This window comes from Corvus cornix, chromosome 6 (genome assembly GCF_000738735.6).
Source record: "Corvus cornix cornix isolate S_Up_H32 chromosome 6, ASM73873v5, whole genome shotgun sequence".
Lineage (NCBI taxonomy): Eukaryota > Metazoa > Chordata > Aves > Passeriformes > Corvidae > Corvus > Corvus cornix.
The window spans coordinates 16699370-16722612 of NC_046336.1; the positions used below are offsets into that span (position 1 = coordinate 16699370).

A 23243-nucleotide genomic window follows, 5' to 3' on the forward strand; every position below is an offset into this window, starting at 1 on the left:
GAGTCAAGGTCTGTGCAGCAACATTTTCCATGTGATCCTGTCCATCCAATCATATGACTATAGTCACTGTGGAATTTGGCCTACTGAGTTAGATTAAAAAATTTCCATAAGAAAAAGCAAAAATAAAAGTTCTTCACGTATTTTAGATGTTTGTAACAGTTCACATTAACAAATGAGAGTCACTCCATATAACATTTCACTGAAAGCATTATCTTGAAATCTAATAATTTTTATCCACTATACTAATGGAAAAAACTAAGCAAAACTGATATATTTAGGTGATTCTTCATGTGAATAATGTGCTAATTTTGAGGAGAGACAAACTCAGGATTCTAGCCAGAACCTATTCTCAAGTGAGCAATCAGCCCATAACTTGGCATCATCTGCCAGTTCTGCAGTGTCATTAGCTTAGGAAGTTGACTGCTGGTTTGCCCAACCTCAGTTCCATGACTGCACAAAACCAAAAAAGTTTGCATAAATGGTGTCAGCATCTGACATTATCATCACTGAATTTTCTAAAGAAAAGATGTATAAAACAATTCTCAAGTTTGTTTATGCAAAATAAGTTTGATTTTTTTTTTTTTTCAGTTACAAAATCCTGGCCTTCAGAATCTGCCTGCATGTAAACAGCATATTCTTGGTTTATGTGCATTTAATTAGATTGAGCACAAAATCAACCAAAAACTGTGAGACCATGTTTACGATCCCTGCATCTTGAACTTCCTCCTGTAGTACTTGGAAGTCTGGGTTCAGTGCAGTGCTAATGAGATCATGTGGCTTTTAGCTGAGTATGATGTGGCAGTTTGGACTCCCTGTTTTTAGGGCTCTCAACAGAGCAGGGCTGAGTCCCTCTCAGAATACAAAGAATATACACAATCCTGCTTTTAGAAAATTGTACTGTCTGCTGAAGCTCATTTTCACATTTCTAACTTGTCCAGTCTCATAAACTAGACATGATTGTAGACTACTTTGCTAGAAAATTCTGTAGGAAGAAAATGTTGGTGAGAAATGTAGCTAATACTTCAGGAGATTACATGCTTTTGAGTCTAAAATGAATTCTTAGGCATACCAGTACAGGCAAAGCCCTTCTAGAGATCAAGATGTTTGAATAAAACAAAAAAATATCTGCTTTGGTCCTTAAATATATAATGGCACTTAATGAGAACATTTGAAAAACGTACAAATTGGATCATTGTATTAAGAATCTTGCTTTGTATACAGAAAAACAGATCTTTATTTCCTCCTCAAAAAGAATCACAATCTTGCTAAACTCACTACATTCCCCTGCAAGGATATCTATACTTAAGTGGCAGGTTAACTATATTTATATTACATCTTTAGGCCTGGATTGTATAAACATCTTCACTATCTTGCTTCACTATGCATGCCCAGAGTCCATGCAAGCCTACAGTCCTCATTAAAATGCGTGATTAACAGCTTTCATCAAGCTTAGTGTGGAAGTCCATGCAGCAATGTACAGATATTATGTAACAGTCACCTCCTTACATCTTACAAAGGTGTATAAAATTAGCAGAGAGCATACATCATTCTTTATTATTGTTTCATACCTCGCTGCTATTTCTAATCTGTATTGCAAGAGTTCCAAATTCTATAGTGACTGTCAAACACTAAGAGATTCTATGAGATTTATCACAGATATAATAGCTCAGCTTCAGGTTGCCAGCTGCCTTTTCTTTTCACTGTACCAACACACTTGAAAAAGCACAAACTTACCCTAAACATTTTTACTTGCAGAATTTTTCACATTTTGTAACGAACTGAGCTCCCGTAAATGTTAAATACATTTCAAGAATGGTTTTCTAAAGCAAATTATAAGCTATGCTAAAGATATCCAATTTCTGACCTTTCTACATTACTACAATCTGCATGCATTTTACTGAGTTTTTTTAGATGTGACTATTTTCTTCAGTGCTGTAGTAACTTTAGGTTCTAGAGGCGTAAAGCTAGAAGGTTTCACCTATCAATTTATATGGCAAATCTCACTCCATTCCTTAATCTAATCTCCTTGGGAAGCTTTTAAGAATAAAAGCCATAATACTCTTAAAATTATTTCCCTTTATTGCAAATGCATAGATGGGAATATGAAACTTTGACAAGGTATTTGGCTTATGAGAACTTGTTGATACAAGTAACACATAGTCTGCTCCTATCATAATCATGCTGTCTATTTAATAATTCACATTTAAATACAAGACCTCAGTTGCCACAGCTCAGTAGGAATAAAATTAAGGCGATTTACATTTTTCCTGCTGAGAAATCTGGAATTCTGTCTAGTGTTTTATCCCGTGTCTTTTAAACTTGTCAGAAACACTGGTACCAACATAACCCTCTATCAGTCAGGAACTAAAATATGTATTTGGGGGCTATGTCTTCCATTATGCATCAACTTACCTAAATCATGACAGAAACCATTGTTACAAAATATATCTAAAAGAGATACTTTCAAACACAGACTGGCAATTTACAGTTTCAGCTGATACATTTAAAATCTATTGTACAATTTTCTTCCTTTCATCTGTTTTTCTTCACATTTGTACCAGTGAAGCAATACCTTTCCCTTACCTTTTTCCTTATATACCAGTGAATAGTACAAAAAACTCAAGAACAGTTGAAAACTGTCAAGATGAGGTACTGAAACTGCTTTCTTATAATCCTGTTTTTTATTAGTGTCCCTCAGTCAATAAGGACAAGCTAATGAATTTCAGTAGAGAGACTCAATAATACTCCTGAAAACTAGTGCTTTTGGTACAAATAATGTGGTGCTAACAAAACCACATATCAAAGATAACCATGAAGAAGAGAAATGGAAAGTATACTGTTTCATTGTAGATAGATTAAATCCAGTCACTTTTTTGAAGAAGGAAATAGTAGCTCCATAGTTTGTCTGGATTCTAGGAACACCTGTCCAAATCTTTGCATACAATTTTTACTCAGTATAAAAGTCAATTTCACTCATTTGTTAGAGCAAACATCCTTGCTATGAACATGACCTTTCAATGGTGTCATTGTCCAGATCACTGCCACTGATGTAAACAGGAGCCAATTTAAATGGCACTTAATGGCCAAAGAACAATAAACTTGTAGCCACTTACATGAATACTGTAATTTATTTAGCACAGACAAAAGGTGATGGAGATTCCTACTTCTTCAATAAGTGTATTTTTTCAAAACTGCAGAACACAGAAACATTAGGCAGAGAAGATGCAAATATTTACTATAAAAAGTGAAAGGTACATGCTACTCTTGGCACGTAATTTTCTCCCCTCTGTTCATGTTTTTATCATACAAAGTGCTTGAACAGCCACTAAGGTGATTAAGGGATTGGAGCTTCTGTCATATGAGAAGAGGCTGAGAGAGCTGAGGTTGTTTAGCCTTGCTCAGAGCAGGTTCTAGGCAATGTGTATAAACACCTGATGGGGGAAATAAGTAAGACAGAGCAAGAGACTTCTCAGTATTGTCCAGTGACAGGACAAGAGGCAATGGACACAAACTGAAACATAGGAAATCCCATTTAAACATTAGGAAAAAAAAAATCTATTGTGAAGGTGAACAAATGCAAAATCTATCTACACAAGGACAGATGGAGAGAGAGAGCTGGGAGTGTTTAGCCTGCAGGAAAGAAGGGCCAGGGGAGACCTTACTGTCTGTAAATTCTTGATGGAGGAAGGAGTAAAAAAGACTGAGAAAGAATCTTCTAAGTGGTGCCCAGTGAAAGGACAAGAGGCAATGGACCTGTATTGAAACATGGGAAATTCCACTTAAACATCAGAAATAGGCGATTTTTACCGTGAGGTTGTTGGAACACTGGATTGTTTGCCCAGTGGAGCCTCCATCACTGAAGACTTTCAAAACCAAACTGGATAAGGTCACGAGTAATCTCCTCTGTTTATCCTGCTTTAAATAGGGGAGGTGGAAGAGATGAGCTCCAGAGATCCTTTCCAACCTCAGTGATTCTGGGATTCTGTGAAATACTAACTAGAATTACTCAATTAATGCTCACTTCATGCAGTTTTAGGCTACCTGCAAACAGAAAGTGTATAAAATGTTAGTTACCCCAGCTGAGTCTGACCTGTATCAGAGGTGAATACCACGGTGAGTGCTGGGGTCTGGTCTCACACCATGACATTCGTCTCTCCTGAGTGTGCAGCATGGTTACTAGGGATACACCCAAGCCTGCACTGGCTCTGTCACCTCCTAGTCTACATTACCCTGTGGGATCCACTATGCTGAACATCATAATGTCAACTAAACAAAAGCCACTGGCTTTTCCTAAAAATCAGTACAGATCAGTATCATATTGCACAGCAGCTTTGTGTCCATTCCCATTTGCTCCATGACACATCTAAAAATTTAAATTATGAAAAAACTACTATTTAGCAATTTAAGGACAAAGCTACCCTTATAGTAAGCTTCCTGGAACAGTGCATAATAGCAAAATACACAGTCCTGTTAAACTGGGTTATGGCTGCTTTGCATGTCCCAACTTCCCTCATTTTTCCCTTCATTCAAGTTTTTCTATTTCTCATCTCCCTTCTGCATTCTCCTCCTTCTTTGGGTAGCTACATTTTGCAGAGGCACCGAATTTTAACTCAAAATCTGATGAACAAATTCCGCTTCCAGAAAAATAATTGTGTTTTTAAAACAGTATGGCTTTGGGGTAGAGATGTTACTCCATGTTATTTATGTAACAGGAGTCTAAATCCTTCTGAAGAGGAAAATTCAACAATCTCAAATTGCAGATGTCCTTTCACAATACAGAACTCTACTCGATCAACAAAGTTTTATATTCAGTTCAATACTTGACTTTAGAACACCTACAGCACGATTGTCCTAGAGGAGAATGCCATTTCAGAAGTGGGTAATTCAGGCTGGAAACAGGCTCACTGTCAGGTGTGGTTCAGGATGAGATTGAGGGCAGCCAACTTTAGGGTCCAGGCTATGCATTACCACAATCCAGCTCTAGGGAAATCTGGGAAAAATCTATGGACTCAAGCTTTAATTATGTCTATTTTTTGCTTTTCTGAAAGCATGAAGGAAATCATACACCTTGGGAATTCTGGGGCAACTGTCAACTAGTATTGCCCAGTAAAAGAGCTCTATTGAGCAAAATAGCCACAGAGGTGTGCCTTTTGGTCTTCTGTGCACAAAGGAAGAGTCTGTATTTTGGGACAGGGAGGGCCAAGGAAAGACAGAGGATGGAAAGTGCTTGTCTCTACAAGAAAATAAATCAGAAGAAAATCTAAAGGTTGACTGCAGTATTTGGCAAAAGGAGTAAGACAAAAGTTGATAAAACGAAAACAATTTGGTTTTTGGAAGGGAAAAGCAGATCTATTCTTTGAACTAGCTAGCCCCATTAATAATGGAAGTGAACAGCTGTATCAGCATAATCTAGTCACACAAGGTCCAGGGCAAGCTGGGTCCCATTTACTGAAACACCTAACACTGTTTTTATTGGTATTTAATAAAACTGGCTAGATTACATTTAGAGCAAATATATCCAAATATATCCATTCAGCCAATACCTTCAGCTGCAGTGGAAACATACCCTTTTGAGAGCCCATCTGCTCTAAAAAGTCTCCAACATAAACTGTGTTAAGAAAAGGATGCGTTACTGAGCCTGTTTTACACAAAGACTAAAATATTTCTAGCTGTTTCCTAATAAATTTTTGATATCAGCCATGCAGGAAGAAATGACTGCCTAGGAATTAAACCTCCAACTCTCAAATTCCAATACAATGCATTAATCACAACATTAGTCTTCATCTGAATGTTAATTTGACATGCATTTAAACCAGACACCTAATCTCTGAGGTGAGAGATTTTATTTAAAAAAAATAGCCATACTGAACACTTAACCTACATTTTGCCTCATACTGCTATTGATACCAGCTCCTGAAAATAACCAAGATATTGGCAGATAGTTTTAGAACAGGATTGGTAAAAAATTAAGAGTTAAGTCTCAAATTTTCAGCATATGGAGGCAAGTAAAACATTTTGCAAGATAAAATATTTGAAGATTAAAAGATGGATTCTTCAGAACATCATGCCTTATATAGTATGTGTCTGTGTATTTATAGATACAAAATTTTATATGCTTGCAACTGAAACAGAACTTTGTGTTTTAACTGCATTTTTGAATTTGGTTTGAAGCAAGAGCAAATGATCACTTAAGATGACAAAGATTCAGACCCATCAACTCAACTTCCTTTTTCATATTATCAAACATCTTATGAACATGAATATTGCCGTTTACACAGCCTAATCCCACACAATAACATCATAAAACAAGTTATTTTTACGTCTCTATGATGTATTTAAATGTACTTTTACCTTTGCTGTCATGAAGAGATTGTTTGTTAATACACATCTAGTGCTGATATAGTATTTTACAGCTATACATTACTTATTAAAAAGGAAATAAAAATGCACAGTTACGCTCATTTACAAAGCAGCAGTTAATATTAATAATCACTGAAACAGAAATACTGTCTCATTTTATGTTTGTAATTAACTGAAAGTATTTTTGGTTGGAAATAGAAGAATGTTGTTACAGATTCACTCTGCAGTGAGGTTTAAATATAACATCTCCATCATTGCACTGTTTGCAGCATGGTTAGAAATGTGCTTGTAAACTACTCTCATTCCACACACACACAAGCACCACAATCTCCCAATAACAAGGGGTGAAGACATCAAATAAAAGATGCCACCAGTGTCCACAGTGCACTGATAACTGGGAAAACAAAGTGTCAATGCTTCTAACTCCTGTAATTCTTACGTGAGAAAATTGCAGTCATTATCTAATGCAAGTGTGCTGGAAGCCTGAGGACTATTCAGAACTGAAGTGGTCCTCTGCTCTACTGCTCTGTTGCACCTCTCAGTCCTAAAGACACAAAGATTGCATTATAGTCCCAAGGGTGTTTTGTTATGTTTGCTTAGGTTGTGATCACTGCACAGGCAGAAACTGCTCATTTGAGACTGCCAAATTTCTCTTCTTTTTTTCTTCCTCACACCTCCCAAACCCAGGATGGTTAGACACTCTAAGTACCTTCTATTCTGTCTAAACTACTTCCAGTACTTCATAAGCACTCAAGCAAACTCTCTGCTTCACAGTGGAGTCAGTGACTCACTTCACTAGCATGTGAGCAGAGATGAGGAAAGAATAAAGAATAAAGAATAAAATTTTCACACAATATTCAAACATTGTTATGTAAAGACAACTACTAGACTGCTTACATCCCTACAGACTCTGTGTCAACAAAAATAACAGCAACCTTTTTTCTCTCTATTCCCAAAACAGCACTGAGAGTAAACCTGCAAAACTCGGTAGATTCCAGCAAAAAATTCAGTTCCACCAGAGACTAATGCCAAATATGATGTTTCAGATCTCATTTCTCTAAAAAAGGAATGCATTATGTTAGACAGGAGTAGGCAGAAACATAAGACATTTAGTCAAAACATCCAAAAGGCTCCTGCACAAGAAAACTGATACTCTAGTTAGAGAAAGTTGAGAGTTATGTAATGCGTACAACTGTATAAGTCATCTGTTTGCTGCAGTAAAAGGAATGAAACAAAGTACTTACTGACCTAAATATAAACTTTTGTCCAAGACAAACATAAATTCTTATCTTTCAATTCTTTCAATTCTTGAGCAACTTCAGTGGGACACACAAATATGTACCTTGAATATATTTTTTGTGTGGATTTCCTTCTCAGTCTGAGTTAGAAATACTCATTTCCTGCACCATGTGACCTATGAAACCTGTTCAAAAGCACCAAGGTTATCTACAAAATACTGTGTTCTTCCTTCCTGAAAAATGTTTTGTTATTCAGATGCTCTCTATAGCTTTTTATAGCTTAAGTCTCAAATGCTTCCTAAATGATACTGGTAAATAACTGTACTGGGCCTGGCTAGGACAGAATTAACTTTTTTCCCAGCAGCTCACGTGATCTTTTAGTTACCTGACCAAAGCAATGCTGACAGCACACCAAGGTTCTACCTATTGCTGAACCATGGTTCGCCAGCACCAAGGCCTTCTCTCTTTCTCACTCCCACTACAGTGAAGACTGCTGAGGTGCAATATGCTGGGAGAAGACACAACGGGGCAGATGATCTGAACTAACCAAGGAGATATTCCATGCCACGTAACACCACGCTCAGTCATAAGGAAAAACAGGGGCCTTAGGGATGTTAGCTGCCATTTCCGTGGAACTGGCTGTTCATCAGTCTGCCTGTGGGATGTGGGCAGTGATCACCTTTGCCCCACTTCTTTTCCTTCCTTTCTCTCGTCTTTTATCTATCCTTCAATTTATAAATTTTTAAACTTTTTTTTACCTCAACCCCCAAATTTTCCTACTTTTACTCTTCCCTCATCTCATAGGGGCTTGGGGTGAGTGAGTGAGCAATATGTGGTGCAATTTTGGGTGCCAGCCCACTGGGCTTAACCCACAAAACTAACATAATAAACAAAATTAGTGATTTCCCACCTTTCTGTTGTGCTGCCCGGTGATGTACGAGTAGGTGTTGGGGGTTTATGCACACTTGTGACTAAGCCTGTATTTGTGTCACAAGCAGATACATGCTGTCCCTTTCTCCATGGCCAGATACAGATGTGCACGGTATGACATGACCAACATGTCTGAGGGATGGAAAGAATGCAGGAGTGGGCTGGGTGCCAGATGAAGTACTTGCCAGCAGCATCCAGCTCAGTTTCTAGTTTGCCTATAGGTCAATTAGCATAATCAGAATAATTTTGTGTAACACTATACATTGATTGTGAGTTGTCAACATAAATGCCTTCATCACACTTGCCCCAAACTAAACACAAAAATTTTACCAAAACATGGCCAGGTACTGCACATGCTTCTCACCCCGGGGAGAGGATGTGTGAAAAGATTGTGACAGGTGTTAGGGATATCGTTTACTATGCTGCTGGAAGATGTTTCATTTATATGGTAATAAATACATTATAAGAAGCCATACAGATTTATGGCATAATCTCAGACAGATATTTATATCAAGTTATTAAATATTTTTAAAGACTGGGAATATACTAGATACAAATGATAGTATTTTTGTGTGTCATCCCACTGATATTTGTTACTTTTTACTGCTTTCATAGAAAGGTGCCATTTGTATTACTGAATATTCTTAATGTCCTCTCACTGAGCACTAAAATGCTGTATTACATCAAAAGTAAAAAAACCACTTAGCATTAGATTTTCATACATAAATTTTATGACTAAAATAGAAATCAAAATGTACAGGCTCTAAGTTAGAAGTCATTGCAAGCAATTTTCCCTATTGACTTTAAGGGGATTTGAACCTGTGGCTTTTGACTCTTAAAATAAACACTGCATCACTGTCACATATGAAAAATATTATGAATAGTGAAGAACTGCAGAACTTGTTTAATCTACTTCTTAGAGCAAACTGAGAATCTCCTAAAGGGGCTTAAAAATTACTGTACATCTGAAGCAAAGCTCTATCTTGCATACCACTGAAATACAGTACAAAGATGGCTTAAAGAATGTGGTTATTAACAGGGATATTTACCGATCATAACAAAGTATTTATTTTCTGTTAGTGGTACGAAAAAAAGTTGCCACAATGAAGAGAAAAAGCCTAACAGATAGGAATCCTGACTTCTTACGGTTCCTAAGCATATGTTAGTTCTATTTACACAACATACACATCTGTGGAACTTTAGGGAAGCTGGGCATACACTTCCACACAATGTTTGTTTTTTCTAACCTTATTATTTTAAAAATAAATATGAGCCATTCAATCAAGTCTGACTTTCTTCTTTCTGAAAGAATTCTGGAAGGCTGATCTTGGACCATTCTGCACCTTAGCTAGTTTGTTTTTATTAATTGTTAAAACAACACATCTTTTCTAGGTTTATTTTTAAAGATCATAAAAATATAAATGGAGAAGGGTTTAATACAGAACAAACAGGGAACAGTATTTTTACAGAAAACTTAATGGGTAAGCAGATGTCTAACCTACTTTGAGACCAACATGTTATGCAAATACAGTACACAGCTCTCCCTTGTATCCCAGGGCTATCTTTTGCAAGACTAGCTCTTGCTTTACTTTCCACATACTTTTTGAATACTACCCATCGAAAAGGAAGATAAAAGAGCATTTAAAATTTAAATAGTCAGGTATTTTACAAGGGACTCTATCATGCCTTTATGAAGTGCTGACAAACCACACTAGATGTGCTGTAATTGAAAACATCTCATCTCACTAAGACCATCCTGCTGTCTTTTTGATATAGATGTCCCTCTATTCTGCTTTTTCTGAATTAGCAATCTGAATTCCGGAGAATTTCAGGTAATTGCACAAAGAACTCTCTGCTAGGAGACTGTGTGCAATTAAACTTCCAAAAGTTACAGCAAAGATTGACTGCACAACCTTTACTGTAATACATACCAAGTAAAAAAAGGCTACTAATCACCTGAGTTGTGTTAAAAAAAAACAAACCTCACCAACCTTAGGACTTACTTATACTAATTTTCTCCCAAAGTTCAACACATTATTTTGCTAAACCATCCTTCTTAATTTTCTATTGTAAAGAGTGATGTACAAAAATCATTAGTAGTTCCAGATATTAAAAAAAATATTAAAAACCCTTAATAGCATCCTGAATTAGTCTGTTTTTTATTACCTCATTTGCTAAGATATAGTAATTTGATTTTCTTCTGGTCAGCAAGACTGAATAATATGGTTTTGAATACGACTTACTTTATCTCAAATGTTTTGATTTAGTTCGTGAAAGATAGTATCAAGAGATGGCTCGGTTACTGTCTGGAAGTGCCACCTTAGCTTTACTTTCACTAAGCTGTGCCCCCAACCATTCATGGTAAAGCATGTGTCCCAAGAACTCTATCATTCTTTTAGGTCTTCTATATACCCCTTTCAAGTTTTCTGCATCCCTCTTGATGTGCAATTGCCAGAATCAAGTTCAGAATGAGTGGTGATCACAGCATTAACAATCACTGAATCACTGTAATTCAATAACTGCTTGATATTCCCCTTGCCCATTCATCTAAGACTACCTTCTTTCTTTTGTCTCCCCTTGACACTGGCAGCTGATTATACCATGACCCTTCAAAACTCCTTTAGAAGTCTGTGCTTTGTGAGGGAAGAATGAGGCACTCTGTAAATAGAACCTACAGATAGTTTCTACGTGGTGATTTCTCTTTTGCTATCTATCCTATTCTTCTATTTCATTATCTTAGATCTTAGATCTGGAATATGCACGTGGAAGTGTGTAAGACTTCTATTTGAACTCATCTAATGTCAGGGAGCTTAATTACATTTATATGGAATATATCAATTTTGGAATTACTCCCATGTGTTATTTTCTGCTGTTTCCCTCATGAACAACTGAACTCTGCAGACTTATTTCCGCAGTTTTAAGTGTGGAAGGTGTTGGTAGGACATGAATGCTTAGCCTCCCCCATATACATTGTTCTTCCTTCCATTTCCTTTATGATGTTCTTTTGATTCATAATTAAGCTGACTCTAGCCTAACATTTGAATCAAATGTTTGTTGTAGGGAAATCATGATTATATTACTGTAAGAAAAGTGCCAGATTATGGCTCCATTTCATTTTTACTGAAGCACTGGTCCTTATTCAAGGGTTTGTCATCTTGCTAAACTACTTTTGTCATGAGTTTCTCCTCTCCCTGCTCCTTGTTCTTTCTTCTGGCTACCCTGAACACAAAACTAACAAACTTCTGGTAGCAGCCCTTTACACCAGCTGATGTTGGCACTTAGAAACAGTGAGATCATGGCTTGAATTTCAGTTCAGTGGACACTGAACAGGTATTTTTATGTAAGAGCACCAAGGATATGGGCCTGGAAAATATACTTAGAGCCCTTCCAGTCTTCTGTCTTGCAATTAAAAAGAGAAAGGTTTTGAAAATGTACCAGAAAGTTCATCTACATAAGATTAAAAATAATCAAGCCATTTCTCTAGGATTAGGTGACTGATTCCAGTCAGTCAACTTGTAATGCATAGTTGTACCTGGTTTTGGCCTGATGAGTTTTTACATAGCAAAATTCTGGAAATAATTAAGAGTAAAAAAAATGCATAATTTTAGTGCTACAGAAGTGAAAAAAGAGCAATTAAGGTTTTAAAAATTTAAATAAAATGTACTGTGTTTTAACCATCTGATTTTAAATGAAAGACCCTTTTTCTTCCTTTGTGCAAATTCACACATTTAAATTTAGAACTTCTGCAATAAGTATAAAGGATTCAAATTGTGGGCCCACAATTAGCAGGAATGCTTGCTGGAGCCTTCAGTGGAAATAGAGTCAGAAATAGACCAAGGTATCTTCTAGGTGAATAATGATACAGCATTATTTAAATGTGTGCAATATTTCAACCTTTTCAGTGTTAAAAAAATGAATTGTCTTTTTATTTTATATTGTGGAGATTGAAGAATGCATCTTAAGTAGTATTTACAAATGGTTTTCCTTCCTTCATCTTAAGGAAGAAAAAAAATGATACTCAAAACATTTTTAACAGTGGCAAAAAATCTAGCAGTAGAAAGTTGACCTGACTTTGTGGCTAGTTTCCATACAAAAAAAAAAAAATTTCTTACATATAAGACACTTATAAAAGGATAAAATATATCTTAGTGGATACCATATACAACAGAGTAGGAGCTATGCCAATCTGAACGCATTTAAACATAGTTTTTGTAGTAAAAAGTAATCTTTGCCTGGCCTGCACAGACTCAATGGAACTATTTTACATGCTATAATCTATGCTAAGCGAGATCTGTCTTCCAGAGCAGACAGTGACCTGAATTCCAAGGAAAATATTTAGAATTTCATACCAGAACTTGTAGTCTAGATTCTTCTTAGCAATCCTTCTGCGATCTCTTTTCAGCATACACAGGTTTCTTCTTATTCCAAAATTTATCTTCTACTTGGAGTTTCGATCAGTTCCTTGTGTTTGTGAGATAAGCAGGAACATGCAAAGAAAAGAAAAAGAGACAATGAAAAAAATAGACCCCTGAATATGAAGCCTTGCTAACTCAGAAGTGTTGCAGAGAAAAGCACAAGCATGAGACCTAAAACACAAATGACTCTGAGCATGTGCTGACATAGACAGCAACTCCAGCCCCCACCCAAATGAAAATATTTAGCACCTACTTGCTTACAGGAATACAACTTTGAAGAAGACTCTTAGTCATTAAGTCCAGTAATGTCTGGTGCAGGTAATTGCAATGCAGTTCACTCCTGCAGGGACACCCTAACTATGAAGGTACTTCAAACTGGTATCCTATGAAGATCTGATCTACTGCCTTTCCTCTAGAGAAGGAATACAGCCTAAATATCTCCTCCTGCATCTGTGCACGTTCCAAACAAATAAAAGCACAAGCTGCAAAAGAGTTTTTTGAGAAGTTTTTCCTACATTAGGAACACTCAAAAAAGTTCTGGAGCTCCTGGTCATATTACACTGATTAATTTTGGTACATAGTGAGACAAGAGCAGGAACTGCACAGTCAGCAGTTGGATTTCCATGCCCTGTTTAACTTAAATGGAATCACTGCTTTCCTTGTATTTGGTATAGGTCCAGAGACTGAGGCCTACAGAGCTGGTGACTTCCAAGGGAATGATGCTCATGGTAACAAGATAAAATGAGCAATAATGGAGCATCAGGTTTTTTTGTCACTATTTAAAATCTCTGCAGCCCACAAAATACTTAGAAAAAAGTGGTCAGAAAGAAGTGACTATAGTTTAGCTGTTCAATTAGCCTGTGAGATGCAATGTAACACTGCTGTCCAGTATCTGAACGAATAGTCACGATCATTAATGCCAACATTCTACCACTCTTACAGCAACACCACACTGAGCTGTCTGATCTACCCTAACCTACAAAGAGCTCCTGCAAAACAAACTTCTGAGGCTTCACTCAATACAGGATGCTCAGCAATGGTTCTGCTTTTCTTACCAGTAAGAAAGTACAGGAATCAACATTTAAATGTCAGTTACCACTTTCAAGAAATGTGAAGGTTTACTGCTGTGAACAATATAAATTTCACCTACTCCAAGAAGCAGGATCAAACATCCCACTCACTGTGGGATGTGTAAGAGAAGGCTCTGCATTGTCCAGATTCAAGTATTGTGGGCTTCTTTCTATTGTTCTACATTCACACCAGTTCCCTAAACTCTGCCTTTCTTCATGCAAATTCCATAATCAGAACTCACCCATAGGATCACTATCACAGCTTCCTAAAGAACGCTTTCTTTGTTTTAATAAACTATTTTTAATGAATCTTGTTTGTTTTAATGACAAGAAAAGTTGCAAAACGTGTCTACTACTATTGGAGCAAGATGTGTCTATGTTGGAAGCTGACTAGAAGCCATATTCTTGCCAGGGTTCTGTTCAGGGTAACACCCTAATGGTGTTACCATGGCACTGAGCCACAGCTAATAAACTCTGTCTTTATATTACACTAAACATTAGCAGTTATCTTATTAGTTTCTTCAAGCTCAGGCAGCAGGAGCTTACATCTGCTTAAAAATGACATAGATGCACCTCAACGCATAATGCCTTTAAGAAATAAAATAGCACCTTTGTACTTCCAAGCAGCACACCCAAGCACGTTATGGAAAAATATACCTGTATGACTAATGCCTCTCCCTGAACTCAATTTGTCCATTATATTCCTTTGTTTAAATATTCAACCTTTAGACAGAACCAATCTCTTATACATCTCCATGAAGCCAAACTCAACAGAATCCCATACCTAAATGGGGCCTGGCAAGGTTATTATAACTTCAGTAAAAATTACAGACTTCAAAAGAATTGCAGAAAAAATTCTGTGCCTTTGCATATGTGAACTGCAGCACTGGTTTTAATACTATGAATGTGTATTTACTACCAAACAAATTAGTATAAAAGACAGTTATGCTTTGTTTTAGTATTTTACTCCCAGGTGTTTGATATCACACACACTCATACCCACTCATTCCTGCAGCATTTCAGTGCTCCCCAAATAGTAATAAAAGAATCTTCTCCACAACATATTCAACAAGAAAACATGGGTAGCTGTAATTTTCAGATAGAGAAAGGGAGACACAGAAGTCTAGTTCCAAACTGTTTCAAGTATTTTTTAGTTCCATACACCTGATGCTCTAAGGTTCAGTTTTTCAGGACACTCAGGACTCAGTAAACACCTCCGTATCACACGATTTCAGTTGTACTGGTGATGTCAGAACAAGGGCAAACTTGGCTACATGTGTCCCACAACTGTTAGAAAATGAAAGGTAATCTGTGAACCCCTGACCTACATTACCTACCCAGCAAAAAATAGTAATTTAGTATCCAAGAAAGGCAGATACTAGTCCTCCAAGGCAGCATTCAACTTCCCTGAGCTGAGACTTTGTCTCCCTGAAGCATTCCTCTGCGCCCATTCTACACTCTCCTGCAGGTGATAAGGGGGTGCTGGGGAGAAAGTCTTTTAAAAACAGAAGTGAGGAGCACTACAATGGATAAATTATGGTCACATCAACAACCTAAAACAAGAAATGCCCTAATATTTTGGCCCTTTGGCTATATAAGAACAGTTTAATTTTTAAACTTAACCATTCCCAAAATACAGGATTTCTACTGCTGAGTTACTATGGCTCCATGCAGTCTAAGTTGTCAACAGTTTGACTTCTGCACCTGTCAAATAGATTTTACCTGTATGAATAAACAGAATCAGTACCAAGCCAGAAAGCACTGAAGAGAGGTTCTTTGCTTGTTTTGTCTTCTGTTCAAGAAGGAACAATGAAAGGGAAAGTTCTACTCAAAGACTTGGCTGCAGATACTGTCTTTGGAAAATGTCACTGGCAAACTCTCACCAACCTAAGAACATATATAAACTTAGATTATTTTTTTTCCAAAGGCTTATACTTAGATCAAACACTTATATTTTCATAAGAACAGGAAAAAATACATTCATAATACAAGGGCAATAATTAAATCAAATTTGAGGTCCTACCTTAATGAAAAGGTTACCAAAAACATGACAACTTCTCCCTAATCTTGTTCTCAGAATTATTTAATCACTGACAATTTTATAAGCAATTCAAGGCAAGATCTACGGTAACTTAACTAAAGTCAGTACAAGGAGTATTTGCAGTCACTCTGTCTACAGGCATATCCAATACTGGCATAAAGTCAAGCAGATAAACTGAAGCTTAAGTTACAGCAGTTTTCATCAGCTGAAGTTAATGTTCTAAATTATTTCTATTTTTATGGATTCCTCCTTTGATTCATGAGACTCAAGACACTTCCCTTGAAAACATACAGTAAAAATTACATGGTAAGTAGTATCATCACTTGTAGGAAATCTCAGTCACCACATTACCTGTCAGTGTTATCACATATTACCCACCACACTCCAAAAGATGGAAACTGAAAATCCCCAAGTCCAATGTTTGACAGATGTTTGCAAATGTTCTTTAAATACCAGAGATGCTTGAGAAATCTAGGTGTAAGACAGCTAGATGGGAGGAGTGGGGAGGGTTTTCTACTGCCAAGAAAGAAGTCAGATGCAGAGTTTGTACTCCGTAGTCCAGAACCACAGAACACCAAACTTGCTCCAGCAACTCTAGCCCATGTGACCCAAACACACTGCTAGTGCAGCAGCCTAGCAAGCATCCAAGAAAGGAAGAAAAAAGATCACCTTCAATAAATATTTAAGAACTGTTTTCTTCATGTATGCTGTTCTATTTATGCTATTCTGTCAATGTTACACACATATTAGCAAGACTTCCAGTGCCACAATGAATCCCCCACTTCTTAGCCCTGATCACCAAGTCAAATGTGGAAATGATGGTTCACAGATCTTCTGGATACCAAAAATAATAGACTTAACTGGAGATACTGTCTCTACCGCAAGGTGACACTCCAGCTAAAACCTTCTGGAGGTTCAGGTGGGAATGATCTGTTTTCCTTCTGCCCATGACAGAGCACTACCTCACAATCTCTTCTCATACTAATATCCCCTTTGTTTTACAGGTGATAACCACAATTTTCATCAAATTAGCTATTTAATCGCCATAATCGAAATAAGCTTACAGCAACACTTCCAAATTTGGCCTAAACCTATGGTTAGATGAACAGTGGAGCTGATCTGACAGACTAGTTGTACCAAAAAGAAGGGAAGCACCACTCTGGAGCTTGTTGATCCATCTCTAAGTCCATTTAATGCTCTGGAGCAGCAGAAAACGTTTTACTAGTTTCCTGGTGGTTTAGTTAAACCTAATTTATTTGGGGGTTTAACGCCAGGGCTCAGAGAGCATAAGCCATAGCAGCAGCACTTCCCTTGTTCTAAGCAGTGGCTGTAGATGTCTTCTGAAACTGCATCCCTAGTTCATTGTTTGCTGCTATTGTTCAAAACCTGAAGAAGGGCTCGTAGGCCCAATAGTTCGTGTGGTTTTCCTTTTTGTACTAGTTGATGTAGTAAGAGCTATTACACCTTGGGAAGACATGGTAAAGTAAAGCTCTTCTGTTACAAGTCTGTCACTGGTTTCATCCAGCTTCACAATAAATAAACTGAAAGAGCTTCTCTGCAATTAATGGTAATTTTGAATTGGAGGCTAACACCATATAAATTTACATTTTAAATTTTCAGCAATGAATACACAAGAGTTACACATCAATAGTAGATTTTAAACACTAGCCTGTGTGAGGCACCAACTGTCACTGAGTACATTATTTCAAGTAAATCTATTTGCATTCTGTGGTTGCTATCCACACAAAAAACCCACCACTTGTACTTTTGGTAAATATGTATTTGGGATGAAAGCACAAAAATTTACTTTATCTATGATATATCAAAAGAGTTACGATGGAAAGCTGAAAAATATTGGTTTGATTAAGCAGCTCTTCAAAATCACTTTGTATGCAGGGAAATTCTACAGCCAGAATCAACCAAGAATACTTACTCAAAATATCATTTATATCATATAAAGGATCTTTTGTCTCTGCAGCTAGTACTGATGATTCTTCAAAAAAGTAAACAACAATTTTATAAAACCATGAAAGAAAGAAACATCTTTAACTCCATTCAATACACATATTGGCTATTTAAGAGATGATCTTTCATCTGAAAAAAGAACTGTGTTTTCATTACAAAATTAATCAAGAGTTTGGTTTCTTACATATTCCATTCTTCTTCTTGAGGAAGGAAATAAATATTATTACATTTGCCTTAATCAGTGGTGACACTTCTCTAAGAATCACTGAAGACTTTCATCTCAAGATCAACTACTTTTTTTGTGGCAGAGAGAGTTTCTCTCTCTGTCTGATCTGATTAATAGTAACCAGCCCTGAAATCTATCTTCAGAATATTTAAATTTTGGATTCCCTTACTTTAATGTGCTTTGTTTATACACAGAGATTTTAACAGATGTAACACAATGCCAAAAGCCAGAACGAATGACAAGGGGTTCCCCAAGAGCTTGTATTACAAAAACTAAGCTGCAAAAACAGGTGAGCAAATCAAGTGTGTAGGGTGGAGTTTGAAAGATGGGAATAACAAACTGGATGTGAGCAATTTTACAGCAATTATGAACTAGGACTCTCCCTGCTGGTATCAGATTGTACTTACAGACTGAGCTGTCAGAAAATAATTCTGTAACACTGCTATCAATATTGTGCATGTAATGAGAATCATAGCCATGAATCAGGAAAATACCACTGTTTACCATTTAGGTCTCATCACTATTTCTTGCTACATCTTCACTTGTGATGTTTTGTGTGGGAAGGGTTCTTTATGATAAGAAATACCGTGGAGTACAAAGCGGTTTTCCTCCTTGGGGAAGAACCTATACTGAAGCTGAGCAAAGGGGCCACCAAAGGCATGCCCTGTTTGCAGTGTGGATACCTGTTCTTCAGCACTCATTGCTCCATCTCCATGTGTGCCCCCTTTAAAACAATGAGTAAAAACTCAACTGCCAGGGAAGACTCGATGTGGGAAGGCAGTTCTTGAACCATTACAGACTGTGGCAACTTGAAGCTCTCTATGATGCACCAGTCAGTGTCTCAAGGGAGTGAAGATCCTCCCAATAACTGTTATACTCATCTTTAAACTCTTCTGAGAAATTTTCTTGTCTTTTCCTGGCCAGATCTTTTATGAAAAAAGATTATTATGGCAAATTAGCAGGCTACCTTCTTAATTCCAATCAAATCTCAGAACATACATAAACCCATGGCAAACAAAATTATTCCATTACAGGAAAGAAATGACCAATGCACAGCAGTAAATGAACAGTTTGGTTGGCTGTTAGGAAAGCTACTGAGATATGCATGAATTCCATTACTAATAATTGGATAAATAGTTTTAGTCAAAGTTATTTGTTTCACATATAAGAACTAATAGTGACAGCTGTAGAGACCATAGTGCTCCCTTAACTCTACATATCTTTCATTCCAAAAGTGGCCCACACTTGACAGTGAGCAACTTTTATTTTATAAGCAATAATCAAGATAGAGACAACAACACTGCTATTTCCCATGGACACACATTCTGTGAGATAGACACGGTCTTGTCACAGCCTGATGGAACTGGCTGCCAGTGCTACACCTGCTCTGCTCATTATGGGCTTCCATCTCAAAGCCTGTCAAGCTGTTACTTTTCATGGCACTACATCTACTGGAAAAACTTAAAGATAAAACCACAGTAATCAGGAAAATAAGCTTCACTGTAAGAAATGTCTAAGGCACTCCCTGCCATCATTCAAATCAGATAGCTACAACAGTAAGTGATATAGAATCAACTTTGTTTCTTGATACTTTAAATATTGAGGCTAGTACTAGAAATAAAACTTCTTCCCAGACAACTACAAAAAAAAGTTTTTTAACTGAGGATTTGGGGAACAAACAAGCCCAAGCTAAGGTGTACCTGGTGCAAAGTTTTCAATAGTCAAAGAAATGATTCCCCTTTTCAACACCAGCAGTATGTCTTTCTATAGGAAAAGTTCAAAACTTTGCTCAGGACTATTGCACTTGCCTAAAAAGGGTCTTTAAAGCCAAAATTGCAAAAAGGAACTAATCATTTGGGTCAGGGGTTTTTTCCACACTGGGATGCTCTAATTGATAGCTGGAAGAACACATGAAGATGCTGTTGGCACCAGTCTTTCAAAGCACAGAAACATAATAACTTAGTACCCTTTTTTTTTAATAAAAGGCACTGTAAAATTTGATATATACATATATCAATTGGTCATGCTAAGAACAAATCCTATGTATCCCCAACATAGCAAAAATCAAGATACGAAGTTCAGACACTTCACTTTTATCTGCACTGTCCTCCACTTTTCTCAAAGCTCTTCTGTGCATCCTGCAGTAATTTGCTTATCAGTCCTAAAAGTGGAGCTGCACAGGAGCAACTTTAAACCAATACGTTTTATCTCACTTTATTTTGCATATTCTGCAGGCGTCAAAGTGAAACCCAGAATTTTTCATTTCCACTCTGAATCCTAGAGTGTTCATAGAGCAGGGAAAACCAGCTAGAGCAGAGTTGTGAGTCCACTTTCAGTATTATTTCCTTTACTGCTTTCAGCTGAGGTCTGAGCACATAGAATGCCACACGCACAGTGTTTTTATCTTCTCTGTAAGGAAATTCAATAAAAAGGATGAATGCTATTTGATTGTTGAAGGAAATGCACAAATAAACCAGTTTTTTTTTCTGTTTGTTAACTTGACCACCCAGCATACCTAACAGATTCTCTATTACAGTGTTTTCACTGTCATGTGCAGTCTTAACTTGGCTAACTTCAGAATCTTCTGATAGGGAGATGTTAAAAGCCACGCAATGAACCCTGAAGTAATACCCTGAAGTTTTCCCACACTTAGCTGCTCCAATCCTCTAATTAATACTATGAGGTGCCAGTGCATAGTTCTAGTCAATCAAAAACGGTAACATATCCTTTTGCCCCAACAGTGACAAACACTCAAAGCAATCCTTTCCATTCCCATTTGGAGAATGACTAGAGGTACAAAACACAGGTAGTGAGATAAGGGTTGCCTCATGCCACAGGAAACAGAATAGTTTACTATCAAGACATACAAAGACCTTCACATACTTATACTGTAAAACCAGGTGGTTGTATGTGTAAAGCACTACCTCCCCACTAGAAACAGTGACTTTGTTTCTTGATGGTGGCAAGTATACCAAGAAAAAAAGAGAAAAAATAATCTTATAAAATTCATAGTTCTGCCTCTGTACAGGAAGAGGAGAACATGTCCCATAAATGTGGAGGATGAAAAATCTGCTTTGGAAGCAAGTTGGAGTTGAAAGAAAACTATATATAGGATCCAGACTCAATCCCATTTAAAACAGCAACAGGCAAGAGAACCAGGAACAGAAGTCTATCTAGGTACAACTCCAACGTGTTTATTAAATCAACTGGCTTAGCTTTCAAAAATACATATTTATATATTTTTTACTTCAACAGAGACTATTTTTGCTTAACAAAACTAAGCAAAACAAAACCCAGATTAAAAGCATCTGGGATCTGTCTCTGGCTTCAGGGTGTGGACATAGTGTGATACTATTTTGGGGGGTATTTTTGTTTAAATTTTATTTTAAATTAATTCACTTTGAATAACATAGTTACTTAATTCTTACCATTTACACTCCCCTTTAGATTATTTTGGCTAAAATAATGGGTAACAAGTTGATAACTGAACGAGGTTACCATTTAACCACTGAGCCAGAAAAACTGCAATTGAATGTTGCAAAACTTTCACAGTTCACAAACCAGCCGCAGGAAACCTGCTGGGTTTCTGAGCATTGTCTATACTTCTGACATCCCATTGTGTGTCAGAAAATGACACCAACCTTTCACTATCTACGATACCACTATGCTCCCTCACAGTTGTATGCGTGTGTATGTGAGATGATTCACTTGCTTTTATTCCAGGGAACTGATGATTCATTCAATCGTCTCCAGATCATATTAACGTACTAAATATGCACATAAAAGAAGCAAAAATCGAGTTCTTAAACTTTTTTATGCTCAAACGTTTATTTTTTTTTTTTCTCTTTGAGAGAGAATAGAAGCAATCAAACATAGGAGAGGAACCAGGACAGGTTACGTTTCTGCTCAAAGGCAAGGTTTGGGGAACACACCCAACCCACGTGTAAAGCCAGCAGCCGTATTCCAGCGGCGGACTGCGAGGGGAGGGGAGCTCCCGTCCCCTCCCGGCCGCTCCGGGCCGGGGCTGGTCCCTCTGCTCCGGTACCTGGAGCGGGCAAGGCGCGGCGGACCGGTGCGTTCCCCCCTCCGCCACACCGAGAGCTTGTGCCTCTCCTTCTCCGGTGACATCTTACATAATGAGGCGAGCTAATCACGCCGGAAGCGAGCCAAACCGCCACGGAGCATCAGCGGGGATAACTACCCGCGGGAGGAGATGCTCCGGACCGGCACCCGCTCCTCGCTCACTGCCCGCCCTGGCGCCTTGCTAGAAAAATCCTCGCCGGGGCGGCAGCGGCTCCCGTAGCAGCCGCCAGACGCGGAGCCCTCGCTCGTCCCCCGCCGCGCTGCGCGCCGTCCCCCCAGGAAGCCGCAAGCATCGCGAACGGCATCAGCCTCTCCCGAGCGCGTTCCGCGCTCCCAGCCCCGCCGGATCCAGCCCCGCCGCCCTGCCCGGCCGCCGCCGGCTCCCTCCTCAGCGCCGAATTGGAGGAGAAAGTTACTCGGCGGCGGCCCGGCGTCCGCCGCCGCCGCAGTTCAAGAGCAATGTCACGTTCAACAACTTGTTATGACACATGATCCCCCCCTCACACATCCGCACCTCGCCGCCGCCTGCCCGGCGGCCCCCTTACCTTCCCCTGCAGAGGCCACGGGCACCCGCGGGCGTGTGCGGGAGTGGGTGCGTGTGGCAGCGCGGGCGGCGCCGGCTGGGCGGGCGGGCGGGGGAGGGGAGGGCGGCGGAGCGGCGGGAACGCGCCTCGCCGGACTTGTCGGCGGGCGGGGGCGGCTGCGGGGCGGCGCGGGGAGAGGCGCGGAGGGGAGCGCGGGGGGCGGAGGAGTTCCCGGGGCTTGTTTACGCATTGCCGCCCGCCCGGTGCAGGCGCTGTACTCTCTGATTGGACACAAACTGGGGCACAGCCCAGCTCGGACGCTGCCGCCCCGGGGGCCCCCGGCGCCGCTCCGCCGCCGGTGGAGCCCCCGCCGGGCTCCAGGGCTCAGGGC

General features: G+C 38.7%; 1 protein-coding gene across 3 annotated transcripts in view; it reads right to left on the bottom strand.

Moving 5' to 3' along the window:
• Positions 1-22978, bottom strand: part of PCGF5 (polycomb group ring finger 5) — a 65930-nt gene extending 42952 nt beyond the window's left edge. For 2 of the 3 annotated variants that reach the window (XM_039553558.1, XM_039553555.1), the window contains exons 1-2: positions 22874-22978; positions 12878-12989 (exon numbers count right to left, since the gene is read on the bottom strand). The gene's annotated coding sequence lies outside the window, so the exon portion shown is untranslated. Of the gene's footprint in view, positions 1-12877; positions 12990-15735; positions 15901-22873 lie in introns of all 3 variants that reach the window. The other variant, XM_039553556.1, reaches the window with a different exon arrangement.
• Positions 22979-23243: the final 265 nt, after the last annotated feature.